The sequence below is a fragment of the Callithrix jacchus genome, chromosome 17 (assembly GCF_049354715.1).
Source record: "Callithrix jacchus isolate 240 chromosome 17, calJac240_pri, whole genome shotgun sequence".
In the NCBI taxonomy this organism is placed as follows: domain Eukaryota; kingdom Metazoa; phylum Chordata; class Mammalia; order Primates; family Cebidae; genus Callithrix; species Callithrix jacchus.
Genome location: NC_133518.1, coordinates 7764798 through 7777235, shown reverse-complemented (window position 1 = coordinate 7777235; position 12438 = coordinate 7764798). Strand labels below are relative to the sequence as shown.

Below are 12438 nucleotides of genomic sequence, written 5' to 3'. Positions count from 1 at the left end.
AGGCAAGAGAATTGCTTGAACCCAGGAGGCAGAGGTTGCCGTGAGCCAAGATCAAGACACTGCACTCCAACCTGGGTGAGAGAGCAAGACTCTTTCTCAAGGGAAAGAAAAAAAGGAACTTTTCTTTTTTAATAACTTAAAAAACAAGATGAGATTGCTTAAAACATTAGCTATCATGCCCGCCTGCGGGGAAGGCGAAAAGGAAGGGCGGGGGAGGAAGGCTGAGGGAAGAGAGGGCACCCCCGGGCGTCAGGGTGCATTGTGGGAAGGAAGCGGCAGCGTCTCGGGCGGGCGGGAGGTGCGGAAGCGGCGGCGGCGGCGGCGGCGGCGGCGGCGGCGGCGGTAAACCCTCCCGGCCGCTCACAGCACTGTGGAACCGCGTCCCAGCCCGGCCTCGGACCGCGGCACCCCTCCTGGCCCTCGCGGCTTTCCGTCCGCCAGCCCCTCCCTCGCGCGCCGGCCTGGCTTCCCTCCCCGGCCCCGACGGGCGGGCGGACTGCCCTGAGGAGGCGGGGAGGGGAGGGCTGGGCCGGCCGGCGGGCGGGCTATGATGCCGAACTTCTGCGCTGCCCCCAACTGCACCCGGAAGAGCACGCAGTCCGACCTGGCCTTCTTCAGGTTCCCACGGGACTGGCCAGATGCCAGAAGTGGGTGGAGAATTGTACGAGAGCAGACTTAGAAGATAAAACACCTGATCAGCTAAATAAACATCATCGATTATGTGCCAAACATTTTGAGACCTCTATGACCTGTAGAACTATACATTTTGCAGAGGCATCAGAAAACTAAAGAATGATTGGGTTATTTTATTTCTCAAAATTAATTGAAGCAGATACTTGTGAAGTCACTGGGAGAGTCCTTATAGGACAGTTCTTCGAGATAATGCAATACCAACAATATTTGATCTTACCAGTCATTTGAACAACCCACATAGTAGACACAGAAAACGAATAAAAGAACTGAGTGAAGACGAAATCAGGACAGTGAAACAGAAAAAAATTGATGAAATTTCTGAACAGGAACAAAAACATAAAGAAACCAACAATAGCAATGCTCGGAATCCCAGTGAAGGGGATGAAGGGCAAGATGAGGACATTTTACCTTTAACCCTTGAAGAGAAGGAAAACAAAGAATACCTAAAATCTCTATTTGAAATCTTGATTCTTATGGGAAAGCAAAATATACCTCTGGATGGACATGAGGCTGATGAAATCCCAGAAGTTCTCTTTACTCCAGATAACTTTCAAGCACTGCTGGAGTGCCAGATAAATTCTGGTGAAGAGGTCCTGAGAAAACTCTTTGAGACAACAGCAGTTAACATATTGTTTTGTTCAAAAACACAACAGAGGCAGATGCTAGAGATCTGTGAGAGCTGTATTCGGGAAGAAACTCTCAGGGAAGTGAGAGACTCACACTTCTTTTCCATTATCACTGACGATGTAGTAGACATAGCAGGGAAGAGCACCTACCTGTGCTGGTGAGGTTTGTTGATGAATCTCATAACCTAAGAGAGGAATTTGTAGGCTTCCTGCCTTATGAAGCTGATGCCAAAATTTTGGCTGTGAAATTTCACACTATGATAACTGAGAAATGGGGATTAAATATGGAGTATTGTCGTGGCCAGGCTTACATTGTGTCTAGTGGATTTTCTTCCAAAATGAAAGTTGTTGCTTCTAGACTTTTAGAGAAATATCCCCAGGCTATCTACACTCTTTGCTCTTCCTGTGCCTTAAATATGTGGTTGGCAAAATCAGTACCTGTTATGAGGGTATCTGTTGCATTAGGAACAATTGAGGAAGTTTGTTCTTTTTTCCATCGATCACCAGAACTGCTTTTGGAACTTGATAATGTAATTTCTGTTCTTTTTCAGAACAGTAAAGAAAGGGGTAAAGAACTGAAGGAAATCTGCCATTCTCGGTGGACAGGCAGGCATGATGCTTTTGAAATTTTAGTATAACTCCTGCAAGCACTTGTTTTATGTTTAGATGGTATAAATAGAGACACAAATATTAGATGGAATAACTGTATAGCTGGCCGAGCATTTGTACTCTGCAGTGCAGTAACAGATTTTGATTTCATTGTTACTATTGTTGTTCTTAAAAATGTCCTATCTTTTACAAGAGCCTTTGGGAAAAATCTCCAGGGGCAAACTTCAGATGTCTTCTTTGCAGTACTGTGGTAGTTTGACCACAGTACTGCATTCACTTAATGAAGTGATGGAAAATATTGAAGTTTATCATGAATTTTGGTTTGAGGAAGCCACAAATTTGGCAACCAAGCTTGATATTCAAATGAAACTCCCTGGGAAATTCTGCAGAGCTCGCCAGGGTAACTTGGAATCTCAGCTAACCCCTGAGAGTTACTATAAGGAAACCCTCAGTGTCCCAGCAGTGGAGCACATTATTCAGGAACTTAAAGATATATTCTCAGAACAGCACCTGAAAGCTCTTAAATGCTTATCTCTGGTACCCTCAGTCATGGGACAACTCAAATTCAATACATCAGAGGAACACCATGCTGATATGTATAAAAGGGACTTACCCAATCCTGACACACTCTCAGCTGAGCTTCATTGTTGGAGAATCAAATGGAAACACAGGGGGAAAGATATAGAGCTTCCATCCACTATCTATGAAGCCCTCCACCTGCCTGACATCAAGTTTTTTCCTAATGTATATGCATTGCTAAAGGTCCTGTGTATTCTTCCTGTGATGAAGGTTGAAAATGAGCGGTATGAAAATGGATGAAAACGTCTTAAAGCATATTTGAGGAACACTTTGACAGACCAAAGGTCGAGTAACTTGGCTTTGCTTAACATAAATTTTTATATAAAACACGACCTGGATTTAATGATGGACACATATATTAAACTCTATACAAGTAAGTCAGAGCTTCTCACAGAGAATTCAGAAACCATGGAAAATACCTAAGAGACTTTTAAAAATAGATTTTCTTATATTTTATATTTGGAAGAAAAGCTGTAAGGTGTATGTAGGCCACTTAATCACTAAATATCTTTGCCTGTAGGACTTCATTGAATACATTAGCCATTGATAATTGACCTGTTTAAATGGCCCCTATTTGAACTCTCCTGCTTTGAAGGCCTATCTGTTCTTCCAGAAGAGAACATTGAAAGTGCCATGTTTCCTTCTGTGTGATCTCTGCTGGTGGCACTTTGGAATTGTTTTAGTTAAGTCATTTTAGACATAGCATTTATTATCACTGTGGATCTCTACTTGTTGAGTGTTATGAATTCTTTGAAGAAATATATTTTGAAGAAGTGTGGGAGAAAGAAATATATTTTATAAAATATTATAGTGAAGTCCACAGTTGGCCTTTGACTAATAGGATTTTTAAGTATGTTAAAAATCTGTACTGGACAGTTATAAGAAATTACCAGAGAAAAGCTTGTGAGCTTGCCAAAAGATTTCAGTGTAGATTCTGTCTTTCTGAAATGAACTTAAGGAACAAATGACAGTAAAAGTTTGAATGGAGGAGTCTGCCATTGTTCCACATCTCATTGTTGGCTGTTTACATTCCTTTGTGGAGCCTGCATCTTCCTAAGCTTTTTAGCAGGTATATGTTGAACACTTCTGTTTCATGGTTAAGACAGAATCAGAGGCTGTGGAAACTGACAACCGATTTGTCTTTTTTTTTCTGTCTTTCTCCATAACTTATCTACTGCCTCATCTTGATTTATAAGCAAAACCTGGAAAACCTAGAAAAATAAGTGTTGTGGTTTATCTAGAAAAATATGGAAAATATTGCTGTTATTTTTGGTGAAGAAAATCAATTTTGTATAGTTTATTTCAATCTAAATAAAATGTGAATTTTGTTTAAAAAAATTAGGAATCACCCTGTATTATTGAGTTTATACATACATGCAATATGCAACAACAATAGCTTGAAATAGATCTATACTACAATGCAGCAAAATATTGAAAATCAAAGTATATCATCAAAAAAATCAAAGACAAAGCACTACATTGAAACAATCTGTTTAACTAACTTAGTAAAAAGAAATAGACAGGAAATAAAAAAGACACAAAACATCTGGAAAAAAGTGGGAGAATGGCAAGCATACATCCAAGCATATTCATAATTACTTGAAATGTAATTGACTGAAACATCTTAACCAAATGGCAGATACTTTCAGACTAGATTAAAACAAACAAACAAACAAACAAAAAACCACTATCCAAGTCTATTCTGATTAGAACAAATGTGCATTCGATTTACCAGTGAAAAACAGATTGAAACTAAAAGATTTTCTTTCTATTGCAAGAAAGTAGCCACCATAAGAGAGATGGAAAAGCAATATTGACATCACAGAGAATAGATTTTAAGCCAAGAAATCTTACAGAGAAAAAGAAAGACATTTCATGATGACACAAATGTCAATATATTTTGAATACATAGCAATTATAAATATGTAAGTAACTAACAAGAGAAACTCAATGAAGCAAAGTAAGACAGAATTAAAAGAAAAAAATTAAGTAATGAGACTTAAAGATTTACATATTATTCTCATAGTAATTGAGAGAAAAACTAATTGAATAGTCAGTAGAAATATAAAAAACCTGAACAACACTATCAATCAGTTTGGCATACTTGAGATTTGAAAAACACTCTTCATTCCAAAGTCAGAGTATATATCTATGTTTTATAAACATACCTGAAACATAATCCAGAAACAGTAAGATGAACCGCAATGAAATTGAAAGATTTGTAATCACATGAAATATGCTCTCTGACTGAAAACAGAATTGAATTAGAAATATTGAAAGAAGGGAGCTTCAAAAAAGTGAAAATTAAGCAATACTACCCTTTTAAATAGACAAGGGCAGAAGAAAAATAAATCACAGGTAAATTTACAAATTACCGTGAATTCGTTTATAAAGGAAAGCACAGCATCTAATTCAATGAGATGCAGTAAAGCAGTATTTCAGAAAAAGATTCATAGCTTTTAAAACATATGTCAGGTTTAAAGATGTAAAACTTTTGTTACATTTCAAGAAGCTAAAAAAAGAGAAGTAAATCAAACATAAAATGAAAAAATGGAAGAAAATAATAAATATCCATAAATAAATATCAGAATGAAAACAGTAAAAAAGAAATAAAGGCAAAGAAGAAATCAAAGAGATCAAATACGGCTCTTTGGAAAAATCAAAAAAATTGTAAGCCTTTATATAGACTGATAAATAGAGTAAAATGTCACAGATTAGCAAAATCAAAAGAAAAAAAACCATGAAAGTATCATATGAGAATATTACAAATAAATATATGCCAATGACTTAGATTAAAAAAATGAAATGCATGAATTTCTAGAAAGACACAAAATACCAATGCTTACTCAAAAATAAGTTTGATAACTTGAATAGCCCTGTAGTTTTAAAAGAACATACATTTTAGTTAAAAACTTACATATAAACAAAATTCCAGGACTAGATAGTTTAACTGAGAGAATTTTACTGGATAATGGATAAATAAAACCCATGCTACACAAACTTCAGAAAATCTAGGAAGAGTAAATATTTTCTGATTCAATCTAGAAAGTAACCATTACTGTGATACCAGATCACATATATTACCAAATATTTAAAAATTAAACACTTCCAAATATTCACATGTAAAATAAAAAGTGAACAGTAAGTTAGAAACTATCTTAGAGGGCAATGTAAATAAAATGTAGCTTATCAAATTTGGTTTCTTATAAACATGTTAAAAGAAGAGAAATCTACACATCAATGTCACTCAAAACACAGCTGAAAAATATCTCAAATTTTTTTATTTTAGAAAAATGAGTCCAACAATAAATAAAAAGGATAAAAACATTATGATTAAGTGGCATATATCTCCAAAATTCAATCTTGGTTTTACATCTAAAAATACATTAATAGAACATAGCATATTGATAGAATAAAAGACATAAGCACCAGTATAGTTATTAATAGTCACAGAAAAGGGCATCTGACATAATTCAACTTTTATTCTGATAAAAACGTTTTAACAAACTAGTAACAGAAAGGTATTTCATCAACATGATAGAAGGCATTTATAAAAAACATCTAGCTAATAGCATACTTAATGTTGAAATATTTAGTGATTTCCTCTATGATCAGAAACAAAGTATAAATGTGCATGTTCACCAGTTATATTCTGCATTATACTGGAGAATCTCATAGTGCCAAGAATGCCATGAATCATTAAAAAGAAATAAAATGTATCCAAATGAAATAAAGAATTAAAAATATTTGTATTGTCTACAGTTTCTACATCTTAGAAGTAATTTTAGAAATAATGCACGAAGCTAAATCAATATAAAAATCAAAAATCTGTCATTTATATTAAAATATAAAAAGAAACACTTAGGGATAAATCTGATAACATATTCATGATATCTGAACACCAAAAACTAAAATGATTTCTAAGAGAAATGTTTTAAATTCTAAGAAAGTTGGAGAGCTAGCCTATCTTCAAAGATCTCAAGACTCAATATTCATAATATCTCAACTTTCCTAAATTGAAAGATTCAATGCAATTTCAAAAATACCCAACTACTCTTGAAAAAGTCCATACGTTGTTAATTTATTTCTTTTTATTTAGAAAGAGCAAAATCCCAGAGTAGACAAAATTATTTTCAGTAAGAACAAGAATATAACAACAAAAAAGAAAAGAAAACTGCAGGCTAATATCTATGATGAACACAGAAGCAATAATTCTCAACAAAATACTAGCAAAGGAAATTCAAACGCACATTGAAAAGGTCATTCACTATGATCAAGTGGGATTCACCAAAGGGTTCAAAGATGGTTCAACATATATCAATCAACAAACATAATATATCACATAAATAGGATCAAGAACGAAAATAAGATTGTTGTTTTCATTTATTTTTAATTTTTGTGTTACTTTATTTTCTTTTTCACTGAGGTCAGAGCAAGATGGCTGAATAAAAGTCTCCATAGATAATCCCCTCTCCCCAACAGGAACACTAAATTTTAGCCAACAACAACACACCTAAAAGCACCATGATAAGAACCAAAAATCAGGTGAACAACAGCAGTACCTGGTTTTAACTTCATATTGTTAAAAAGGCACCAAAGAGGGTAGAAAAGAAAATTCAGAATCACCGAGACCACCCCAATCCCATCCTTTAGCAATGGCTTCATGGTGTGAAGACAGAATCTGTACACTTGGGGGAAGAGCCCAGTGACTGGGGGGCTTGGCATTAAACTCAGTGCTACACTGTTACAACGAAGAGCAAAGACTGGTGCTCAGCTTGTGCCTGCCCATATAGGGAACTTTTGGACCAGTTAGAAAGAAATCACCCATCCCAGACCTCAGAACCTGAGTTTTGACAAGCCTCACCACTGCAGTCTAAAATGCTCTAGCATCCTAAGTAAACTTAAAAGACAGTCTAAGCCACAAGGACTGAAATTCCTAGACAAATCCTAGTGCTGGGCTGAGCACTGGCTCTAACCCCAGCCCAGCACTGACCTAGGGAGTGCTAGGTCAGTGACCTAGGGAGATACCAAGCAAGGCAGGTAAGGGAAGGCTTGCACCACTCCTCCCCCAACACCAGACAGTGCAGCTCTCAGAAATAAAAGTGGCTCCTGCTTCAAGACAGTAGCAGGAAGAGTAAAGAGGACTTTGTCTTAAATCTTGCATATCAGCTCAGCCACAATAGGACAGGGCAGAGTGCACAGTTGTGAGGCCACATTCCAGGCCCTAGCTCCCAGACAACCTTTCTAGACACACCTGGGCCAGAGGGAAATGCACTGCCTTGAAGGGAGGGCCTCAGTCTGGGGATGATTAAAAAGACTTTGGGCCATGAATAACCAGCCTTGATACCTTGCTCATATGCCATGGCTTTTGATGACACCCTAAGACATGCTGGCCTCAGGTAAGATCCAATACACTTCCAGCTGTTGTGACTAGGGTGAAAGACTTCTGCTTGAGAAAAGCATAGGAAAGAATAAATGGGACTTAGTCTTGCACCTTAGGAACCAGCTCAGCCACAATGGGGTAAAGCACCAAGCAGCCTATTGTGGTCGCTAAATCCAGGCCTAGACTCTTGAATATTTGTGAACATGCCCTGGAGCAGAAGGTGGCTCACTGCCCTGAAGAATGACTCCAAGGTCTGACAGCATTCACCACAAGCTCACTGAAGAGCGCTTGGGCTTTAAGTGACCATTGGTGGTAGCCTGGCAGAACTCCCCTGCCTGTGAAAAGGGGAGGGAAAAGTGGGAACGATATTGTCTTGTAGTTTGAGAGCCATCTTAGCCATGGCAGAATAGAACACCCAGGTAGATTTCTAAGATTTTTTTTTTATTGTTGTTGTTTTTCTTTTTTGAAAGAGGGTCTTGACAAAAAACCACCCAGGCTGGAGTGCAGTGGTTTGATCTTGGTTCACTGCAACCTCCATCTCTAAGGTTCAAGCGATCCTCCCACCAGAGCCTCATCTGGGACTACAGGCATGTGCCACAATGCCCAGCTAATGTTTGTATTTTTAAGTACAGGTGAGTTTCATCATGTGCCCAGGCTGGCCTTAAACTCCTGAGCTAAAGTGATCTTCCTGTCTCAGCCTCCTAAAGTGCTGGGATTACAGGCATGATCCTCTGCACCCCTAGATTATTTTTACTCTAGTCCCCCAGAAAGCATATCAGAACCATTCTGGGGCATGGAGGTACCCACGGCCCTGAAGTGAAGGACATTGTGCTGGCTGACCTTCCTACTTGCTGACTGTAGAGCCCTAGGGCTTTCAGTGACCCTAGATGGTAGCCAGGTAGTGGTCACAACTGGCCTTGAGCTACACTCTGCTCTGCTGGCTTCAGGTTTGACCCAGTGCAGTCCCAATGGTGGTGCCCAGAGTGGTCTTGCATCACTCATCCTCCAGCTCCAAGTTGCTCAGCACAGAGAGGGAATATTCATTTGTTTGGGGAAAAAGTAAGAGAAGAGAACAAAACTGTCTTCTTGAAAATCAGAGAATTATTTTGATCTTATTCCAGGCCACCAAGGCAGTCTGCAAAAATCACAGTGTTATTGGTCTTGGGGCCCAAGTCCTATCAAATAGCTGGAAAGTCTCCCCAGTAAAGAAGGGTACAAACAAGCCTAGACTGTGAGGACTACAATAAACATCCTATCTTCAATGCCCAGATGCTGACAGATATCCATAGACTTCAAGACTATCCAAGAAAACAACCTCTCCAAAAGAAATAAATAAGATACTAAGGACCAGTGCTGGAGAAATACAGATGTTTGATCTTTCAGAAAGATAATTCAAAGTAGATGGTTTGATCTTTCAGAAAGATAATTCAAAGTAGATGGTTTGATCTTTCAGAAAGATAATTCAAAGTAGATGGTTTGAATCAAAGAGATTTAAGACAACACAGAAAAGGAATGTAAATTCTACCAAATAAATTTCAAAAAGTGATTGAAATAGTTTAAGAGAATCAAGGAGAAATTCTAGAGTTGAAAAATGCAACTGACATACTGAAGAATGTATCAAAGTTTCCTAATAGCAGAACTGTGAAGGAGAAAAGAGAATTAGTTACCTTGATGACAGGTTATTAGAAAATCACAGAAGAGGCAGAAGAAAAAAGAATAGCAAATAAGGAAACACACTTCAAGATTTAGAAAATAGCCTTGAAAAGGCAAATCTAAAAGTTAGTGGTTTAAAAGGGGAGGTAGAGAAAGAGATATGAGTGGAAAGTTTATTCAAAGTAATAATAGAGAACTTCCAAAACACAGAGAAAGATAACATTGAAATACAAGATTATAAAGCATCAAGTGGACTTCACCTAAAGAAAACAACCTCAAGGCATTTAACAAACTTCAAAAGGTCAGAGACAATGAAAGAACTCTAAAACTGGCAAGAGAAAAGAGAAAAATAACACGCAGCAGAACTCCAATACATCTGACAGCAAACTTCTCAATGGAAACTTTGCAGGCCAGTAGAGGCTAGCACAGCATATTTAAAGTGCTCAAGGAAAATAACTTTTATCTTAGAATAGTATATTCAGTGAAAATATGCTTTAAGCCGGTGGAAGAAATAAAGACATTCCCAGACAAACGAAAGCTGAGGGATTTCATCAACACCAGTTCTGTCCAACAAGAAATGCTAAAGGGAGTTTAAAGAGAGAGACAGACCTCAATACAAGAAAAGCTAGAGACTTCAACAACCAACTTTCAGGATTAGACAAATCCTCCAGGAAGAAAATCAACAAAGAGCATTATATTTAATCTGCACCTTAGAACAAATGAACCTAATAAATATTTACAGAACATTTCACCGAACAGCTTCAGAATAAATATTCTTCTCAGCACATAGATTATTCTCAAGTAGATACCATATGTCAGCTAAGAAAATATGTCTGAAAATACTCAAAAAGTTAAAATCATCTCAAGCGTTTTCTCTGACCAAAATGAAATAAAGCTATAAACAAATAATGAGGAATTTTAGAAATTATACAAACACATGGAAATTAAACATATGCTCCTGAATGATGAGTTGGTCATGAAGAAATTAAGAAGGAAACAAAAAAATTTCTGAAAACAAATGGTAATGGAAACAGTATAACAAAACCTATGAGATGCAGCAAAAGCAGTGTTAAGATGACAGGTATAAGTGCCTGCATTAAAAAAACACTTCAAATAAATAGCCTAACCGGTTTTTATTTATTTATTTTTATTTTTAATTTTTTTTATTTATTTTGTTTTTTTAGTGTACTTTAGGTTCTGGGGTACATGTGCAGATCATGCAGATCGTTTGCATGGAAAAGTGATTTTCTGCCTTCATCCTCCCGTCACCATTATCTGGTATTTCTCCCCTTGTTATCCCTCCTCACCCTCCCCACCCCCTGTTGTCCTTCCCCTAACCCTCCCGAACTGACCACAGTGTGTGATGCTCCCCTCCCTGTATCCATGTGTTCTAATTGTTTAACACCCATCTATGAGTGATAATATGTGGTTTTGGTATTGTATTCTTGTGTCAGTTTGCTGAGGATGATGGTTTCCAGATTAATTCATGTCCCTATGAAGGACATGAACTCATCTTTTTTATGGCTGCATAGTATTCCATGGTGTATATGTGCCACATTTTCTTTATCCAGTCTATCACTGATGGACATTTGGGTTGGTTTCAGGTCTTTGCTATTGTAAACTGCTGCAATGAACATACATGTGCATGTGTCTTTATAATAGACCAATTTACAAGTCTTTGTGTATATACCCAGTAATGGGATTGCTGGGTCAAATGGTATTTCTATTTTTGGTCCTTGAGGAATCACCACACTGTCTTCCACAAGAGTTGCACTCATTTAACTCCCACCTACCTACAGTGTAAAAGTGTTCCTGTTTCTCCATATCCTCTCCAGCATCTGTTGTCTCCAGATTGTTTAATGATTGCCATTCTAACTGGCATGAGATGGTGTCTCAAAATGGTTTTGATTTGCATTTCTCTAATGACCAGTGATGATGAGCATTTTTTCACATTTGTAGGCCTCATAGATGTCTTTTGTTAAGTGTCTGTTGATATCCTTCACCCACTTTTGAATGGGTTTGTTTTTTTCTTATAAATCTGTTTTAGTTCTTTCTAGATTCTGGATATTAGCCCTTTGTCAGATGGGTAGATTGCAAATTTTTTCCCCCATTATGTTGGTTGCTGGTTCACCCTAATGATTTTTTTCTTTGCTGTACAGGAGCTCTGGAGTTTAATTAGGCCCCGTTTGTCTATTTTGGCTTTTGTTGCCAATGCTTTTGATGTTTTAGTCATGAAGTCCTTGCCTATGCCTATGTCCTGAATGGTTTTTGCCTAGGTTTTCTTCTAGGGTTTTTATGGTGTTATGTCTTATGTTTATATCGTTAATCCATCTGGAGTTAATTTTTGTCTAAGGTGTCAGGAATGGGTCCAGTTTCTGCTTTCTGCACATTGCCAGTTTTCCCAACACCATTTGTTAATCAGGGAATCATTTTCTTATTGCTTGTTTTTCTCAGATTTGTCAAAGATCAGATTATTTTAGATGTGTGGTATTGCTTCTGAGGCCTCTGTTCTGTTCCATTGGTCTATGTCTCTGTTTTAGTGCCAGTACCATGCTGTTTTGATTACTGTGGCCTTGTAGTATAGTTTGAAGTCAGGCAGCATGATGCAACCAGATTTATTCTTTTTGCCTAGGATTGTTTTGGCTCTGTGGGCTCTCTTTTGGTTCCATATGAAGTTTGAAGTGGTCTTTTTCCAGTTCTGTGAAGAAAGTTATTGGAAGCTTGATGGGGATAGTATTGAATCTATAAATTACATTTGGCAGTATGGCCATTTTCACTATGTTGATTCTTTCCAATCATGAGCATGAGATGTTTTTCCATCTGTTTGTGTCCTCTCTTATTTCATTGAGCAGTGGTTTGTAGTTCTCCCTGAAGAGGTCCTTTACATCCTTTGTT

General features: G+C 37.5%; 1 pseudogene; it reads left to right on the top strand.

The window, feature by feature from the left end:
- The first annotated feature begins 854 nt into the window (after positions 1–854).
- Positions 855–3845, top strand: LOC144580013 (52 kDa repressor of the inhibitor of the protein kinase pseudogene; annotated as a pseudogene).
- Positions 3846–12438: the final 8593 nt, after the last annotated feature.